Source organism: Chiloscyllium plagiosum, unplaced genomic scaffold (assembly GCF_037043375.1).
Source record: "Chiloscyllium plagiosum isolate Xiang-an unplaced genomic scaffold, Cpla_swu_hap1 HiC_scaffold_3, whole genome shotgun sequence".
In the NCBI taxonomy this organism is placed as follows: domain Eukaryota; kingdom Metazoa; phylum Chordata; class Chondrichthyes; order Orectolobiformes; family Hemiscylliidae; genus Chiloscyllium; species Chiloscyllium plagiosum.
In genome coordinates this window covers 122833477-122852219 of record NW_028270141.1, presented here as the reverse complement: position 1 = coordinate 122852219, position 18743 = coordinate 122833477, and the positions used below count along the sequence as shown (strand labels likewise).

The 18743-nt window shown below is 51.8% G+C and overlaps 11 non-coding genes across 11 annotated transcripts; all 11 read right to left on the bottom strand.

Annotated features, from left to right (window-relative positions):
* Window positions 1-1148: 1148 nt before the first annotated feature.
* On the bottom strand, window positions 1149-1267 carry LOC148150695 (5S ribosomal RNA). Its single transcript, XR_015756772.1, has one exon. It is a non-coding gene; the product is annotated as a 5S ribosomal RNA (ribosomal RNA).
* A 1549-nt stretch (window positions 1268-2816) lies between these two features.
* Window positions 2817-2935, bottom strand: LOC148150694 (5S ribosomal RNA). The gene has a single exon (XR_015756781.1). It is a non-coding gene; the product is annotated as a 5S ribosomal RNA (ribosomal RNA).
* A 1546-nt stretch (window positions 2936-4481) lies between these two features.
* Window positions 4482-4600, bottom strand: LOC148150693 (5S ribosomal RNA). The gene has a single exon (XR_015756770.1). It is a non-coding gene; the product is annotated as a 5S ribosomal RNA (ribosomal RNA).
* A 1549-nt stretch (window positions 4601-6149) lies between these two features.
* Window positions 6150-6268, bottom strand: LOC148150692 (5S ribosomal RNA). The gene has a single exon (XR_015756759.1). It is a non-coding gene; the product is annotated as a 5S ribosomal RNA (ribosomal RNA).
* Window positions 6269-7814: 1546 nt separating this feature from the next.
* LOC148150691 (5S ribosomal RNA) lies at window positions 7815-7933 on the bottom strand. The gene has a single exon (XR_015756421.1). It is a non-coding gene; the product is annotated as a 5S ribosomal RNA (ribosomal RNA).
* A 1546-nt stretch (window positions 7934-9479) lies between these two features.
* Window positions 9480-9598, bottom strand: LOC148150690 (5S ribosomal RNA). The gene has a single exon (XR_015755633.1). It is a non-coding gene; the product is annotated as a 5S ribosomal RNA (ribosomal RNA).
* Window positions 9599-11144: 1546 nt separating this feature from the next.
* Window positions 11145-11263, bottom strand: LOC148150689 (5S ribosomal RNA). The gene has a single exon (XR_015756747.1). It is a non-coding gene; the product is annotated as a 5S ribosomal RNA (ribosomal RNA).
* Window positions 11264-12809: 1546 nt separating this feature from the next.
* Window positions 12810-12928, bottom strand: LOC148150688 (5S ribosomal RNA). Its single transcript, XR_015756734.1, has one exon. It is a non-coding gene; the product is annotated as a 5S ribosomal RNA (ribosomal RNA).
* A 1546-nt stretch (window positions 12929-14474) lies between these two features.
* LOC148150687 (5S ribosomal RNA) lies at window positions 14475-14593 on the bottom strand. Its single transcript, XR_015756722.1, has one exon. It is a non-coding gene; the product is annotated as a 5S ribosomal RNA (ribosomal RNA).
* Window positions 14594-16139: 1546 nt separating this feature from the next.
* LOC148150686 (5S ribosomal RNA) lies at window positions 16140-16258 on the bottom strand. The gene has a single exon (XR_015756321.1). It is a non-coding gene; the product is annotated as a 5S ribosomal RNA (ribosomal RNA).
* A 1546-nt stretch (window positions 16259-17804) lies between these two features.
* LOC148150685 (5S ribosomal RNA) lies at window positions 17805-17923 on the bottom strand. Its single transcript, XR_015756709.1, has one exon. It is a non-coding gene; the product is annotated as a 5S ribosomal RNA (ribosomal RNA).
* Between the last annotated feature and the right edge of the window lie 820 nt (window positions 17924-18743).

Here is an 18743-nt window from a genome sequence, read left to right as displayed (position 1 = left end):
TTCGCAAATTTCATCAGCTGGGTGGCAGGGTGAAATGTGATGAGGATCTTAGGAGATTACAGGGTGACCTGGACAAGTTAGGTGAGTGCTCAGATGCATGGCAGATGCACTTTCACGTGGATAAATGGATCCTTATCCACTTTGGTGGCAAGAACAGGAAGGCAGATTACCACCTAAGTGGAATCAATTTAGGTAAAGGGGCAGTACAGAGAGATCTGGGGGTTCTTGTACACCACTCAATGAAGGTAAGCATGCAGGTACAGCAGGTAGTGAAGAAGGCTAATAGCATGCTGGCCTTCATAACAAGAGGGATTGAGTATAGAAGCAAAGAGGTCCTTCTGCAGCTGTACAGGGCCCTGGTGAGACCACACCTGGAGTACTGTGTGCAGTTCTGGTCTCCAAATTTGAGGAGAGACATTCTGGCTATTGAGGGAATGCAGCGTAGGTTCACGAGGTCAATTCCTGGAATGGCGGGATTACCTTACACTGAAAGACTGGAGCGACTGGGCTTGTGTACCCTTGAGTTTAGAAGACTGAGAGGGGATCTGGTTGAGACATATAAGATGATCAAAGGATTGGACACTCTGGCGGCAGGCAACATGTTTCCGCTGCGGGGTGAGTGCCGAAACAGAGGACACAGCTTAAAAATACGGGGTAGACCATTTAGGACAGAGATGAGGAGAAACTTCTTCACCCAGAGAGTGGTGGCTGTGTGGAATGCTCTGCCCCAGAGGGCAGTGGAGGCCCACTCTGGATTCATTTAAGAAAGAGTTGGATAGAGCTCTCAAGGATAGTGGAATCAAGGGTTATGGAGATAAGGCAGGAACAGGATACTGATTAAGGATGATCAGCCATGATCATATTGAATGGTGGTGCAGGCTGGAAGGGCAGAATGGCCAACTCCTGCACCTATTGTCTATTGTCCGCCTTTCCTGACTGCCACCCGCAGACAGCGTGCAGCCCCAATCCCTTTCTTTCCGCCTTTCTTGCTGATTTTGGCAGCGCTCCGCTCTCCTCCCCTCCGTGTCTCGTGCCTGCAGGAGACTGATGCCAGGCACAGCAGCAGCAGCAAAAATAACCTGCCGCTCCATTGCCTGGCACAAGACAAGTGCAGAGGGGTGACTTGAGCAGCCACTGCTGGCGGAAAAAGCCTACTGCACCTGGTATTCCCAGGCGGTCTCCCATCCAAGTACTAACCAAGCCTGAGTCTGCTTAGCTTCCGAGATCAGACGAGATCGGGCGTTTTCAGACTAGTATGGCCGTAGGCGCTGGCCCCTGCCTTTTCTCCCTACTTCAAGGCGTGCTGGCCAGCCACATTTTCTTTCTTGCTCTTTCTCTTTATCCCCTTTGGCTTTTTTTTCTCTTTTCTCTTTGCTCTTCCTCCTCCGTGCGTGCTTCCCTCCCTCCGTCCCTCCAGCTGCCTTTCAGCCAGCCCTTGCCCACCAGGCTCCTGTAGTCTCCCACATCCCCACACAGGCCAACTGCAAGCCCTCCCCCTGCTTCATAGGGCCGCAGCCTGCATTCTCTCATCCTTCCACACTCCTCCACCCCTCCATTTCGGAATGCCGGGCACTGACCAGTGGGGTACCGCACCGATCAGTACTGGGACCGCAGCTTTTTACGATCTATCTTCAGGATATACAAGATGGTATTAGCAATAACATTCGCAAATTTCATCAGCTGGGTGGCAGGGTGAAATGTGATGAGGATGTTAGGAGATTACAGGGTGACCTGGACAAGTTAGGTGAGTGCTCAGATGCATGGCAGATGCACTTTCACGTGGATAAATGGATCCTTATCCACTTTGGTGGCAAGAACAGGAAGGCAGATTACCACCTAAGTGGAATCAATTTAGGTAAAGGGGCAGTACAGAGAGATCTGGGGGTTCTTGTACACCACTCAATGAAGGTAAGCATGCAGGTACAGCAGGTAGTGAAGAAGGCTAATAGCATGCTGGCCTTCATAACAAGAGGGATTGAGTATAGAAGCAAAGAGGTCCTTCTGCAGCTGTACAGGGCCCTGGTGAGACCACACCTGGAGTACTGTGTGCAGTTCTGGTCTCCAAATTTGAGGAGAGACATTCTGGCTATTGAGGGAATGCAGCGTAGGTTCACGAGGTCAATTCCTGGAATGGCGGGATTACCTTACACTGAAAGACTGGAGCGACTGGGCTTGTGTACCCTTGAGTTTAGAAGACTGAGAGGGGATCTGGTTGAGACATATAAGATGATCAAAGGATTGGACACTCTGGCGGCAGGCAACATGTTTCCGCTGCGGGGTGAGTGCCGAAACAGAGGACACAGCTTAAAAATACGGGGTAGACCATTTAGGACAGAGATGAGGAGAAACTTCTTCACCCAGAGAGTGGTGGCTGTGTGGAATGCTCTGCCCCAGAGGGCAGTGGAGGCCCAGTCTCTGGATTCATTTAAGAAAGAGTTGGATAGAGCTCTCAAGGATAGTGGAATCAAGGGTTATGGAGATAAGGCAGGAACAGGATACTGATTAAGGATGATCAGCCATGATCATATTGAATGGTGGTGCAGGCTGGAAGGGCAGAATGGCCAACTCCTGCACCTATTGTCTATTGTCCGCCTTTCCTGACTGCCACCCGCAGACAGCGTGCAGCCCCAATCCCTTTCTTTCCGCCTTTCTTGCTGATTTTGGCAGCGCTCCGCTCTCCTCCCCTCCGTGTCTCGTGCCTGCAGGAGACTGATGCCAGGCACAGCAGCAGCAGCAGCAAAAATAACCTGCCGCTCCATTGCCTGGCACAAGACAAGTGCAGAGGGGTGACTTGAGCAGCCACTGCTGGCGGAAAAAGCCTACTGCACCTGGTATTCCCAGGCGGTCTCCCATCCAAGTACTAACCAGGCCTGAGTCTGCTTAGCTTCCGAGATCAGACGAGATCGGGCGTTTTCAGACTAGTATGGCCGTAGGCGCTGGCCCCTGCATTTTCTCCCTACTTCAAGGCGTGCTGGCCAGCCACATTTTCTTTCTTGCTCTTTCTCTTTATCCCCTTTGGCTTTTTTTTCTCTTTTCTCTTTGCTCTTCCTCCTCCGTGCGTGCTTCCCTCCCTCCGTCCCTCCAGCTGCCTTTCAGCCAGCCCTTGCCCACCAGGCTCCTGTAGTCTCCCACATCCCCACACAGGCCAACTGCAAGCCCTCCCCCTGCTTCATAGGGCCGCAGCCTGCATTCTCTCATCCTTCCACACTCCTCCACCCCTCCATTTCGGAATGCCAGGCACTGACCAGTGGGGTACCGCACCGATCAGTACTGGGACCGCAGCTTTTTACGATCTATCTTCAGGATATACAAGATGGTATTAGCAATAACATTCGCAAATTTCATCAGCTGGGTGGCAGGGTGAAATGTGATGAGGATGTTAGGAGATTACAGGGTGACCTGGACAAGTTAGGTGAGTGCTCAGATGCATGGCAGATGCACTTTCACGTGGATAAATGGATCCTTATCCACTTTGGTGGCAAGAACAGGAAGGCAGATTACCACCTAAGTGGAATCAATTTAGGTAAAGGGGCAGTACAGAGAGATCTGGGGGTTCTTGTACACCACTCAATGAAGGTAAGCATGCAGGTACAGCAGGTAGTGAAGAAGGCTAATAGCATGCTGGCCTTCATAACAAGAGGGATTGAGTATAGAAGCAAAGAGGTCCTTCTGCAGCTGTACAGGGCCCTGGTGAGACCACACCTGGAGTACTGTGTGCAGTTCTGGTCTCCAAATTTGAGGAGAGACATTCTGGCTATTGAGGGAATGCAGCGTAGGTTCACGAGGTCAATTCCTGGAATGGCGGGATTACCTTACACTGAAAGACTGGAGCGACTGGGCTTGTGTACCCTTGAGTTTAGAAGACTGAGAGGGGATCTGGTTGAGACATATAAGATGATCAAAGGATTGGACACTCTGGCGGCAGGCAACATGTTTCCGCTGCGGGGTGAGTGCCGAAACAGAGGACACAGCTTAAAAATACGGGGTAGACCATTTAGGACAGAGATGAGGAGAAACTTCTTCACCCAGAGAGTGGTGGCTGTGTGGAATGCTCTGCCCCAGAGGGCAGTGGAGGCCCAGTCTCTGGATTCATTTAAGAAAGAGTTGGATAGAGCTCTCAAGGATAGTGGAATCAAGGGTTATGGAGATAAGGCAGGAACAGGATACTGATTAAGGATGATCAGCCATGATCATATTGAATGGTGGTGCAGGCTGGAAGGGCAGAATGGCCAACTCCTGCACCTATTGTCTATTGTCCGCCTTTCCTGACTGCCACCCGCAGACAGCGTGCAGCCCCAATCCCTTTCTTTCCGCCTTTCTTGCTGATTTTGGCAGCGCTCCGCTCTCCTCCCCTCCGTGTCTCGTGCCTGCAGGAGACTGATGCCAGGCACAGCAGCAGCAGCAAAAATAACCTGCCGCTCCATTGCCTGGCACAAGACAAGTGCAGAGGGGTGACTTGAGCAGCCACTGCTGGCGGAAAAAGCCTACTGCACCTGGTATTCCCAGGCGGTCTCCCATCCAAGTACTAACCAGGCCTGAGTCTGCTTAGCTTCCGAGATCAGACGAGATCGGGCGTTTTCAGACTAGTATGGCCGTAGGCGCTGGCCCCTGCCTTTTCTCCCTACTTCAAGGCGTGCTGGCCAGCCACATTTTCTTTCTTGCTCTTTCTCTTTATCCCCTTTGGCTTTTTTTTCTCTTTTCTCTTTGCTCTTCCTCCTCCGTGCGTGCTTCCCTCCCTCCGTCCCTCCAGCTGCCTTTCAGCCAGCCCTTGCCCACCAGGCTCCTGTAGTCTCCCACATCCCCACACAGGCCAACTGCAAGCCCTCCCCCTGCTTCATAGGGCCGCAGCCTGCATTCTCTCATCCTTCCACACTCCTCCACCCCTCCATTTCGGAATGCCGGGCACTGACCAGTGGGGTACCGCACCGATCAGTACTGGGACCGCAGCTTTTTACAATCTATCTTCAGGATATACAAGATGGTATTAGCAATAACATTCGCAAATTTCATCAGCTGGGTGGCAGGGTGAAATGTGATGAGGATGTTAGGAGATTACAGGGTGACCTGGACAAGTTAGGTGAGTGCTCAGATGCATGGCAGATGCACTTTCACGTGGATAAATGGATCCTTATCCACTTTGGTGGCAAGAACAGGAAGGCAGATTACCACCTAAGTGGAATCAATTTAGGTAAAGGGGCAGTACAGAGAGATCTGGGGGTTCTTGTACACCACTCAATGAAGGTAAGCATGCAGGTACAGCAGGTAGTGAAGAAGGCTAATAGCATGCTGGCCTTCATAACAAGAGGGATTGAGTATAGAAGCAAAGAGGTCCTTCTGCAGCTGTACAGGGCCCTGGTGAGACCACACCTGGAGTACTGTGTGCAGTTCTGGTCTCCAAATTTGAGGAGAGACATTCTGGCTATTGAGGGAATGCAGCGTAGGTTCACGAGGTCAATTCCTGGAATGGCGGGATTACCTTACACTGAAAGACTGGAGCGACTGGGCTTGTGTACCCTTGAGTTTAGAAGACTGAGAGGGGATCTGGTTGAGACATATAAGATGATCAAAGGATTGGACACTCTGGCGGCAGGCAACATGTTTCCGCTGCGGGGTGAGTGCCGAAACAGAGGACACAGCTTAAAAATACGGGGTAGACCATTTAGGACAGAGATGAGGAGAAACTTCTTCACCCAGAGAGTGGTGGCTGTGTGGAATGCTCTGCCCCAGAGGGCAGTGGAGGCCCAGTCTCTGGATTCATTTAAGAAAGAGTTGGATAGAGCTCTCAAGGATAGTGGAATCAAGGGTTATGGAGATAAGGCAGGAACAGGATACTGATTAAGGATGATCAGCCATGATCATATTGAATGGTGGTGCAGGCTGGAAGGGCAGAATGGCCAACTCCTGCACCTATTGTCTATTGTCCGCCTTTCCTGACTGCCACCCGCAGACAGCGTGCAGCCCCAATCCCTTTCTTTCCGCCTTTCTTGCTGATTTTGGCAGCGCTCCGCTCTCCTCCCCTCCGTGTCTCGTGCCTGCAGGAGACTGATGCCAGGCACAGCAGCAGCAGCAGCAAAAATAACCTGCCGCTCCATTGCCTGGCACAAGACAAGTGCAGAGGGGTGACTTGAGCAGCCACTGCTGGCGGAAAAAGCCTACTGCACCTGGTATTCCCAGGCGGTCTCCCATCCAAGTACTAACCAGGCCTGAGTCTGCTTAGCTTCCGAGATCAGACGAGATCGGGCGTTTTCAGACTAGTATGGCCGTAGGCGCTGGCCCCTGCCTTTTCTCCCTACTTCAAGGCGTGCTGGCCAGCCACATTTTCTTTCTTGCTCTTTCTCTTTATCCCCTTTGGCTTTTTTTTCTCTTTTCTCTTTGCTCTTCCTCCTCCGTGCGTGCTTCCCTCCCTCCGTCCCTCCAGCTGCCTTTCAGCCAGCCCTTGCCCACCAGGCTCCTGTAGTCTCCCACATCCCCACACAGGCCAACTGCAAGCCCTCCCCCTGCTTCATAGGGCCGCAGCCTGCATTCTCTCATCCTTCCACACTCCTCCACCCCTCCATTTCGGAATGCCAGGCACTGACCAGTGGGGTACTGCACCGATCAGTACTGGGACCGCAGCTTTTTACAATCTATCTTCAGGATATACAAGATGGTATTAGCAATAACATTCGCAAATTTCATCAGCTGGGTGGCAGGGTGAAATGTGATGAGGATGTTAGGAGATTACAGGGTGACCTGGACAAGTTAGGTGAGTGCTCAGATGCATGGCAGATGCACTTTCACGTGGATAAATGGATCCTTATCCACTTTGGTGGCAAGAACAGGAAGGCAGATTACCACCTAAGTGGAATCAATTTAGGTAAAGGGGCAGTACAGAGAGATCTGGGGGTTCTTGTACACCACTCAATGAAGGTAAGCATGCAGGTACAGCAGGTAGTGAAGAAGGCTAATAGCATGCTGGCCTTCATAACAAGAGGGATTGAGTATAGAAGCAAAGAGGTCCTTCTGCAGCTGTACAGGGCCCTGGTGAGACCACACCTGGAGTACTGTGTGCAGTTCTGGTCTCCAAATTTGAGGAGAGACATTCTGGCTATTGAGGGAATGCAGCGTAGGTTCACGAGGTCAATTCCTGGAATGGCGGGATTACCTTACACTGAAAGACTGGAGCGACTGGGCTTGTGTACCCTTGAGTTTAGAAGACTGAGAGGGGATCTGGTTGAGACATATAAGATGATCAAAGGATTGGACACTCTGGCGGCAGGCAACATGTTTCCGCTGCGGGGTGAGTGCCGAAACAGAGGACACAGCTTAAAAATACGGGGTAGACCATTTAGGACAGAGATGAGGAGAAACTTCTTCACCCAGAGAGTGGTGGCTGTGTGGAATGCTCTGCCCCAGAGGGCAGTGGAGGCCCAGTCTCTGGATTCATTTAAGAAAGAGTTGGATAGAGCTCTCAAGGATAGTGGAATCAAGGGTTATGGAGATAAGGCAGGAACAGGATACTGATTAAGGATGATCAGCCATGATCATATTGAATGGTGGTGCAGGCTGGAAGGGCAGAATGGCCAACTCCTGCACCTATTGTCTATTGTCCGCCTTTCCTGACTGCCACCCGCAGACAGCGTGCAGCCCCAATCCCTTTCTTTCCGCCTTTCTTGCTGATTTTGGCAGCGCTCCGCTCTCCTCCCCTCCGTGTCTCGTGCCTGCAGGAGACTGATGCCAGGCACAGCAGCAGCAGCAAAAATAACCTGCCGCTCCATTGCCTGGCACAAGACAAGTGCAGAGGGGTGACTTGAGCAGCCACTGCTGGCGGAAAAAGCCTACTGCACCTGGTATTCCCAGGCGGTCTCCCATCCAAGTACTAACCAGGCCTGAGTCTGCTTAACTTCCGAGATCAGACGAGATCGGGCGTTTTCAGACTAGTATGGCCGTAGGCGCTGGCCCCTGCCTTTTCTCCCTACTTCAAGGCGTGCTGGCCAGCCACATTTTCTTTCTTGCTCTTTCTCTTTATCCCCTTTGGCTTTTTTTTCTCTTTTCTCTTTGCTCTTCCTCCTCCGTGCGTGCTTCCCTCCCTCCGTCCCTCCAGCTGCCTTTCAGCCAGCCCTTGCCCACCAGGCTCCTGTAGTCTCCCACATCCCCACACAGGCCAACTGCAAGCCCTCCCCCTGCTTCATAGGGCCGCAGCCTGCATTCTCTCATCCTTCCACACTCCTCCACCCCTCCATTTCGGAATGCCGGGCACTGACCAGTGGGGTACCGCACGGATCAGTACTGGGACCGCAGCTTTTTACGATCTATCTTCAGGATATACAAGATGGTATTAGCAATAACATTCGCAAATTTCATCAGCTGGGTGGCAGGGTGAAATGTGATGAGGATGTTAGGAGATTACAGGGTGACCTGGACAAGTTAGGTGAGTGCTCAGATGCATGGCAGATGCACTTTCACGTGGATAAATGGATCCTTATCCACTTTGGTGGCAAGAACAGGAAGGCAGATTACCACCTAAGTGGAATCAATTTAGGTAAAGGGGCAGTACAGAGAGATCTGGGGGTTCTTGTACACCACTCAATGAAGGTAAGCATGCAGGTACAGCAGGTAGTGAAGAAGGCTAATAGCATGCTGGCCTTCATAACAAGAGGGATTGAGTATAGAAGCAAAGAGGTCCTTCTGCAGCTGTACAGGGCCCTGGTGAGACCACACCTGGAGTACTGTGTGCAGTTCTGGTCTCCAAATTTGAGGAGAGACATTCTGGCTATTGAGGGAATGCAGCGTAGGTTCACGAGGTCAATTCCTGGAATGGCGGGATTACCTTACACTGAAAGACTGGAGCGACTGGGCTTGTGTACCCTTGAGTTTAGAAGACTGAGAGGGGATCTGGTTGAGACATATAAGATGATCAAAGGATTGGACACTCTGGCGGCAGGCAACATGTTTCCGCTGCGGGGTGAGTGCCGAAACAGAGGACACAGCTTAAAAATACGGGGTAGACCATTTAGGACAGAGATGAGGAGAAACTTCTTCACCCAGAGAGTGGTGGCTGTGTGGAATGCTCTGCCCCAGAGGGCAGTGGAGGCCCAGTCTCTGGATTCATTTAAGAAAGAGTTGGATAGAGCTCTCAAGGATAGTGGAATCAAGGGTTATGGAGATAAGGCAGGAACAGGATACTGATTAAGGATGATCAGCCATGATCATATTGAATGGTGGTGCAGGCTGGAAGGGCAGAATGGCCAACTCCTGCACCTATTGTCTATTGTCCGCCTTTCCTGACTGCCACCCGCAGACAGCGTGCAGCCCCAATCCCTTTCTTTCCGCCTTTCTTGCTGATTTTGGCAGCGCTCCGCTCTCCTCCCCTCCGTGTCTCGTGCCTGCAGGAGACTGATGCCAGGCACAGCAGCAGCAGCAAAAATAACCTGCCGCTCCATTGCCTGGCACAAGACAAGTGCAGAGGGGTGACTTGAGCAGCCACTGCTGGCGGAAAAAGCCTACTGCACCTGGTATTCCCAGGCGGTCTCCCATCCAAGTACTAACCAGACCTGAGTCTGCTTAGCTTCCGAGATCAAACGAGATCGGGCGTTTTCAGACTAGTATGGCCGTAGGCACTGGCCCCTGCCTTTTCTCCCTACTTCAAGGCGTGCTGGCCAGCCACATTTTCTTTCTTGCTCTTTCTCTTTATCCCCTTTGGCTTTTTTTTCTCTTTTCTCTTTGCTCTTCCTCCTCCGTGCGTGCTTCCCTCCCTCCGTCCCTCCAGCTGCCTTTCAGCCAGCCCTTGCCCACCAGGCTCCTGTAGTCTCCCACATCCCCACACAGGCCAACTGCAAGCCCTCCCCCTGCTTCATAGGGCCGCAGCCTGCATTCTCTCATCCTTCCACACTCCTCCACCCCTCCATTTCGGAATGCCGGGCACTGACCAGTGGGGTACCGCACGGATCAGTACTGGGACCGCAGCTTTTTACGATCTATCTTCAGGATATACAAGATGGTATTAGCAATAACATTCGCAAATTTCATCAGCTGGGTGGCAGGGTGAAATGTGATGAGGATCTTAGGAGATTACAGGGTGACCTGGACAAGTTAGGTGAGTGCTCAGATGCATGGCAGATGCACTTTCACGTGGATAAATGGATCCTTATCCACTTTGGTGGCAAGAACAGGAAGGCAGATTACCACCTAAGTGGAATCAATTTAGGTAAAGGGGCAGTACAGAGAGATCTGGGGGTTCTTGTACACCACTCAATGAAGGTAAGCATGCAGGTACAGCAGGTAGTGAAGAAGGCTAATAGCATGCTGGCCTTCATAACAAGAGGGATTGAGTATAGAAGCAAAGAGGTCCTTCTGCAGCTGTACAGGGCCCTGGTGAGACCACACCTGGAGTACTGTGTGCAGTTCTGGTCTCCAAATTTGAGGAGAGACATTCTGGCTATTGAGGGAATGCAGCGTAGGTTCACGAGGTCAATTCCTGGAATGGCGGGATTACCTTACACTGAAAGACTGGAGCGACTGGGCTTGTGTACCCTTGAGTTTAGAAGACTGAGAGGGGATCTGGTTGAGACATATAAGATGATCAAAGGATTGGACACTCTGGCGGCAGGCAACATGTTTCCGCTGCGGGGTGAGTGCCGAAACAGAGGACACAGCTTAAAAATACGGGGTAGACCATTTAGGACAGAGATGAGGAGAAACTTCTTCACCCAGAGAGTGGTGGCTGTGTGGAATGCTCTGCCCCAGAGGGCAGTGGAGGCCCAGTCTCTGGATTCATTTAAGAAAGAGTTGGATAGAGCTCTCAAGGATAGTGGAATCAAGGGTTATGGAGATAAGGCAGGAACAGGATACTGATTAAGGATGATCAGCCATGATCATATTGAATGGTGGTGCAGGCTGGAAGGGCAGAATGGCCAACTCCTGCACCTATTGTCTATTGTCCGCCTTTCCTGACTGCCACCCGCAGACAGCGTGCAGCCCCAATCCCTTTCTTTCCGCCTTTCTTGCTGATTTTGGCAGCGCTCCGCTCTCCTCCCCTCCGTGTCTCGTGCCTGCAGGAGACTGATGCCAGGCACAGCAGCAGCAGCAAAAATAACCTGCCGCTCCATTGCCTGGCACAAGACAAGTGCAGAGGGGTGACTTGAGCAGCCACTGCTGGCGGAAAAAGCCTACTGCACCTGGTATTCCCAGGCGGTCTCCCATCCAAGTACTAACCAGGCCTGAGTCTGCTTAGCTTCCGAGATCAGACGAGATCGGGCGTTTTCAGACTAGTATGGCCGTAGGCGCTGGCCCCTGCCTTTTCTCCCTACTTCAAGGCGTGCTGGCCAGCCACATTTTCTTTCTTGCTCTTTCTCTTTATCCCCTTTGGCTTTTTTTTCTCTTTTCTCTTTGCTCTTCCTCCTCCGTGCGTGCTTCCCTCCCTCCGTCCCTCCAGCTGCCTTTCAGCCAGCCCTTGCCCACCAGGCTCCTGTAGTCTCCCACATCCCCACACAGGCCAACTGCAAGCCCTCCCCCTGCTTCATAGGGCCGCAGCCTGCATTCTCTCATCCTTCCACACTCCTCCACCCCTCCATTTCGGAATGCCGGGCACTGACCAGTGGGGTACCGCACGGATCAGTACTGGGACCGCAGCTTTTTACGATCTATCTTCAGGATATACAAGATGGTATTAGCAATAACATTCGCAAATTTCATCAGCTGGGTGGCAGGGTGAAATGTGATGAGGATCTTAGGAGATTACAGGGTGACCTGGACAAGTTAGGTGAGTGCTCAGATGCATGGCAGATGCACTTTCACGTGGATAAATGGATCCTTATCCACTTTGGTGGCAAGAACAGGAAGGCAGATTACCACCTAAGTGGAATCAATTTAGGTAAAGGGGCAGTACAGAGAGATCTGGGGGTTCTTGTACACCACTCAATGAAGGTAAGCATGCAGGTACAGCAGGTAGTGAAGAAGGCTAATAGCATGCTGGCCTTCATAACAAGAGGGATTGAGTATAGAAGCAAAGAGGTCCTTCTGCAGCTGTACAGGGCCCTGGTGAGACCACACCTGGAGTACTGTGTGCAGTTCTGGTCTCCAAATTTGAGGAGAGACATTCTGGCTATTGAGGGAATGCAGCGTAGGTTCACGAGGTCAATTCCTGGAATGGCGGGATTACCTTACACTGAAAGACTGGAGCGACTGGGCTTGTGTACCCTTGAGTTTAGAAGACTGAGAGGGGATCTGGTTGAGACATATAAGATGATCAAAGGATTGGACACTCTGGCGGCAGGCAACATGTTTCCGCTGCGGGGTGAGTGCCGAAACAGAGGACACAGCTTAAAAATACGGGGTAGACCATTTAGGACAGAGATGAGGAGAAACTTCTTCACCCAGAGAGTGGTGGCTGTGTGGAATGCTCTGCCCCAGAGGGCAGTGGAGGCCCAGTCTCTGGATTCATTTAAGAAAGAGTTGGATAGAGCTCTCAAGGATAGTGGAATCAAGGGTTATGGAGATAAGGCAGGAACAGGATACTGATTAAGGATGATCAGCCATGATCATATTGAATGGTGGTGCAGGCTGAAAGGGCAGAATGGCCAACTCCTGCACCTATTGTCTATTGTCCGCCTTTCCTGACTGCCACCCGCAGACAGCGTGCAGCCCCAATCCCTTTCTTTCCGCCTTTCTTGCTGATTTTGGCAGCGCTCCGCTCTCCTCCCCTCCGTGTCTCGTGCCTGCAGGAGACTGATGCCAGGCACAGCAGCAGCAGCAAAAATAACCTGCCGCTCCATTGCCTGGCACAAGACAAGTGCAGAGGGGTGACTTGAGCAGCCACTGCTGGCGGAAAAAGCCTACTGCACCTGGTATTCCCAGGCGGTCTCCCATCCAAGTACTAACCAGGCCTGAGTCTGCTTAGCTTCCGAGATCAGACGAGATCGGGCGTTTTCAGACTAGTATGGCCGTAGGCGCTGGCCCCTGCCTTTTCTCCCTACTTCAAGGCGTGCTGGCCAGCCACATTTTCTTTCTTGCTCTTTCTCTTTATCCCCTTTGGCTTTTTTTTCTCTTTTCTCTTTGCTCTTCCTCCTCCGTGCGTGCTTCCCTCCCTCCGTCCCTCCAGCTGCCTTTCAGCCAGCCCTTGCCCACCAGGCTCCTGTAGTCTCCCACATCCCCACACAGGCCAACTGCAAGCCCTCCCCCTGCTTCATAGGGCCGCAGCCTGCATTCTCTCATCCTTCCACACTCCTCCACCCCTCCATTTCGGAATGCCAGGCACTGACCAGTGGGGTACCGCACCGATCAGTACTGGGACCGCAGCTTTTTACAATCTATCTTCAGGATATACAAGATGGTATTAGCAATAACATTCGCAAATTTCATCAGCTGGGTGGCAGGGTGAAATGTGATGAGGATGTTAGGAGATTACAGGGTGACCTGGACAAGTTAGGTGAGTGCTCAGATGCATGGCAGATGCACTTTCACGTGGATAAATGGATCCTTATCCACTTTGGTGGCAAGAACAGGAAGGCAGATTACCACCTAAGTGGAATCAATTTAGGTAAAGGGGCAGTACAAAGAGATCTGGGGGTTCTTGTACACCACTCAATGAAGGTAAGCATGCAGGTACAGCAGGTAGTGAAGAAGGCTAATAGCATGCTGGCCTTCATAACAAGAGGGATTGAGTATAGAAGCAAAGAGGTCCTTCTGCAGCTGTACAGGGCCCTGGTGAGACCACACCTGGAGTACTGTGTGCAGTTCTGGTCTCCAAATTTGAGGAGAGACATTCTGGCTATTGAGGGAATGCAGCGTAGGTTCACGAGGTCAATTCCTGGAATGGCGGGATTACCTTACACTGAAAGACTGGAGCGACTGGGCTTGTGTACCCTTGAGTTTAGAAGACTGAGAGGGGATCTGGTTGAGACATATAAGATGATCAAAGGATTGGACACTCTGGCGGCAGGCAACATGTTTCCGCTGCGGGGTGAGTGCCGAAACAGAGGACACAGCTTAAAAATACGGGGTAGACCATTTAGGACAGAGATGAGGAGAAACTTCTTCACCCAGAGAGTGGTGGCTGTGTGGAATGCTCTGCCCCAGAGGGCAGTGGAGGCCCAGTCTCTGGATTCATTTAAGAAAGAGTTGGATAGAGTTCTCAAGGATAGTGGAATCAAGGGTTATGGAGATAAGGCAGGAACAGGATACTGATTAAGGATGATCAGCCATGATCATATTGAATGGTGGTGCAGGCTGGAAGGGCAGAATGGCCAACTCCTGCACCTATTGTCTATTGTCCGCCTTTCCTGACTGCCACCCGCAGACAGCGTGCAGCCCCAATCCCTTTCTTTCCGCCTTTCTTGCTGATTTTGGCAGCGCTCCGCTCTCCTCCCCTCCGTGTCTCGTGCCTGCAGGAGACTGATGCCAGGCACAGCAGCAGCAGCAAAAATAACCTGCCGCTCCATTGCCTGGCACAAGACAAGTGCAGAGGGGTGACTTGAGCAGCCACTGCTGGCGGAAAAAGCCTACTGCACCTGGTATTCCCAGGCGGTCTCCCATCCAAGTACTAACCAGGCCTGAGTCTGCTTAGCTTCCGAGATCAGACGAGATCGGGCGTTTTCAGACTAGTATGGCCGTAGGCGCTGGCCCCTGCCTTTTCTCCCTACTTCAAGGCGTGCTGGCCAGCCACATTTTCTTTCTTGCTCTTTCTCTTTATCCCCTTTGGCTTTTTTTTCTCTTTTCTCTTTGCTCTTCCTCCTCCGTGCGTGCTTCCCTCCCTCCGTCCCTCCAGCTGCCTTTCAGCCAGCCCTTGCCCACCAGGCTCCTGTAGTCTCCCACATCCCCACACAGGCCAACTGCAAGCCCTCCCCCTGCTTCATAGGGCCGCAGCCTGCATTCTCTCATCCTTCCACACTCCTCCACCCCTCCATTTCGGAATGCCGGGCACTGACCAGTGGGGTACCGCACGGATCAGTACTGGGACCGCAGCTTTTTACGATCTATCTTCAGGATATACAAGATGGTATTAGCAATAACATTCGCAAATTTCATCAGCTGGGTGGCAGGGTGAAATGTGATGAGGATGTTAGGAGATTACAGGGTGACCTGGACAAGTTAGGTGAGTGCTCAGATGCATGGCAGATGCACTTTCACGTGGATAAATGGATCCTTATCCACTTTGGTGGCAAGAACAGGAAGGCAGATTACCACCTAAGTGGAATCAATTTAGGTAAAGGGGCAGTACAGAGAGATCTGGGGGTTCTTGTACACCACTCAATGAAGGTAAGCATGCAGGTACAGCAGGTAGTGAAGAAGGCTAATAGCATGCTGGCCTTCATAACAAGAGGGATTGAGTATAGAAGCAAAGAGGTCCTTCTGCAGCTGTACAGGGCCCTGGTGAGACCACACCTGGAGTACTGTGTGCAGTTCTGGTCTCCAAATTTGAGGAGAGACATTCTGGCTATTGAGGGAATGCAGCGTAGGTTCACGAGGTCAATTCCTGGAATGGCGGGATTACCTTACACTGAAAGACTGGAGCGACTGGGCTTGTGTACCCTTGAGTTTAGAAGACTGAGAGGGGATCTGGTTGAGACATATAAGATGATCAAAGGATTGGACACTCTGGCGGCAGGCAACATGTTTCCGCTGCGGGGTGAGTGCCGAAACAGAGGACACAGCTTAAAAATACGGGGTAGACCATTTAGGACAGAGATGAGGAGAAACTTCTTCACCCAGAGAGTGGTGGCTGTGTGGAATGCTCTGCCCCAGAGGGCAGTGGAGGCCCAGTCTCTGGATTCATTTAAGAAAGAGTTGGATAGAGCTCTCAAGGATAGTGGAATCAAGGGTTATGGAGATAAGGCAGGAACAGGATACTGATTAAGGATGATCAGCCATGATCATATTGAATGGTGGTGCAGGCTGGAAGGGCAGAATGGCCAACTCCTGCACCTATTGTCTATTGTCCGCCTTTCCTGACTGCCACCCGCAGACAGCGTGCAGCCCCAATCCCTTTCTTTCCGCCTTTCTTGCTGATTTTGGCAGCGCTCCGCTCTCCTCCCCTCCGTGTCTCGTGCCTGCAGGAGACTGATGCCAGGCACAGCAGCAGCAGCAAAAATAACCTGCCGCTCCATTGCCTGGCACAAGACAAGTGCAGAGGGGTGACTTGAGCAGCCACTGCTGGCGGAAAAAGCCTACTGCACCTGGTATTCCCAGGCGGTCTCCCATCCAAGTACTAACCAGGCCTGAGTCTGCTTAGCTTCCGCGATCAGACAAGATCGGGCGTTTTCAGACTAGTATGGCCGTAGGCGCTGGCCCCTGCCTTTTCTCCCTACTTCAAGGCGTGCTGGCCAGCCACATTTTCTTTCTTGCTCTTTCTCTTTATCCCCTTTGGCTTTTTTTTCTCTTTTCTCTTTGCTCTTCCTCCTCCGTGCGTGCTTCCCTCCCTCCGTCCCTCCAGCTGCCTTTCAGCCAGCCCTTGCCCACCAGGCTCCTGTAGTCTCCCACATCCCCACACAGGCCAACTGCAAGCCCTCCCCCTGCTTCATAGGGCCGCAGCCTGCATTCTCTCATCCTTCCACACTCCTCCACCCCTCCATTTCGGAATGCCAGGCACTGACCAGTGGGGTACCGCACCGATCAGTACTGGGACCGCAGCTTTTTACAATCTATCTTCAGGATATACAAGATGGTATTAGCAATAACATTCGCAAATTTCATCAGCTGGGTGGCAGGGTGAAATGTGATGAGGATGTTAGGAGATTACAGGGTGACCTGGACAAGTTAGGTGAGTGCTCAGATGCATGGCAGATGCACTTTCACGTGGATAAATGGATCCTTATCCACTTTGGTGGCAAGAACAGGAAGGCAGATTACCACCTAAGTGGAATCAATTTAGGTAAAGGGGCAGTACAGAGAGATCTGGGGGTTCTTGTACACCACTCAATGAAGGTAAGCATGCAGGTACAGCAGGTAGTGAAGAAGGCTAATAGCATGCTGGCCTTCATAACAAGAGGGATTGAGTATAGAAGCAAAGAGGTCCTTCTGCAGCTGTACAGGGCCCTGGTGAGACCACACCTGGAGTACTGTGTGCAGTTCTGGTCTCCAAATTTGAGGAGAGACATTCTGGCTATTGAGGGAATGCAGCGTAGGTTCACGAGGTCAATTCCTGGAATGGCGGGATTACCTTACACTGAAAGACTGGAGCGACTGGGCTTGTGTACCCTTGAGTTTAGAAGACTGAGAGGGGATCTGGTTGAGACATATAAGATGATCAAAGGATTGGACACTCTGGCGGCAGGCAACATGTTTCCGCTGCGGGGTGAGTGCCGAAACAGAGGACACAGCTTAAAAATACGGGGTAGACCATTTAGGACAGAGATGAGGAGAAACTTCTTCACCCAGAGAGTGGTGGCTGTGTGGAATGCTCTGCCCCAGAGGGCAGTGGAGGCCCAGTCTCTGGATTCATTTAAGAAAGAGTTGGATAGAGCTCTCAAGGATAGTGGAATCAAGGGTTATGGAGATAAGGCAGGAACAGGATACTGATTAAGGATGATCAGCCATGATCATATTGAATGGTGGTGCAGGCTGGAAGGGCAGAATGGCCAACTCCTGCACCTATTGTCTATTGTCCGCCTTTCCTGACTGCCACCCGCAGACAGCGTGCAGCCCCAATCCCTTTCTTTCCGCCTTTCTTGCTGATTTTGGCAGCGCTCCGCTCTCCTCCCCTCCGTGTCTCGTGCCTGCAGGAGACTGATGCCAGGCACAGCAGCAGCAGCAAAAATAACCTGCCGCTCCATTGCCTGGCACAAGACAAGTGCAGAGGGGTGACTTGAGCAGCCACTGCTGGCGGAAAAAGCCTACTGCACCTGGTATTCCCAGGCGGTCTCCCATCCAAGTACTAACCAGGCCTGAGTCTGCTTAGCTTCCGAGATCAGACGAGATCGGGCGTTTTCAGACTAGTATGGCCGTAGGCGCTGGCCCCTGCCTTTTCTCCCTACTTCAAGGCGTGCTGGCCAGCCACATTTTCTTTCTTGCTCTTTCTCTTTATCCCCTTTGGCTTTTTTTTCTCTTTTCTCTTTGCTCTTCCTCCTCCGTGCGTGCTTCCCTCCCTCCGTCCCTCCAGCTGCCTTTCAGCCAGCCCTTGCCCACCAGGCTCCTGTAGTCTCCCACATCCCCACACAGGCCAACTGCAAGCCCTCCCCCTGCTTCATAGGGCCGCAGCCTGCATTCTCTCATCCTTCCACACTCCTCCACCCCTCCATTTCGGAATGCCAGGCACTGACCAGTGGGGTACCGCACCGATCAGTACTGGGACCGCAGCTTTTTACAATCTATCTTCAGGATATACAAGATGGTATTAGCAATAACATTCGCAAATTTCATCAGCTGGGTGGCAGGGTGAAATGTGATGAGGATGTTAGGAGATTACAGGGTGACCTGGACAAGTTAGGTGAGTGCTCAGATGCATGGCAGATGCACTTTCACGTGGATAAATGGATCCTTATCCACTTTGGTGGCAAGAACAGGAAGGCAGATTACCACCTAAGTGGAATCAATTTAGGTAAAGGGGCAGTACAGAGAGATCTGGGGGTTCTTGTACACCACTCAATGAAGGTAAGCATGCAGGTACAGCAGGTAGTGAAGAAGGCTAATAGCATGCTGGCCTTCATAACAAGAGGGATTGAGTATAGAAGCAAAGAGGTCCTTCTGCAGCTGTACAGTGCCCTGGTGAGACCACACCTGGAGTACTGTGTGCAGTTCTGGTCTCCAAATTTGAGGAGAGACATTCTGGC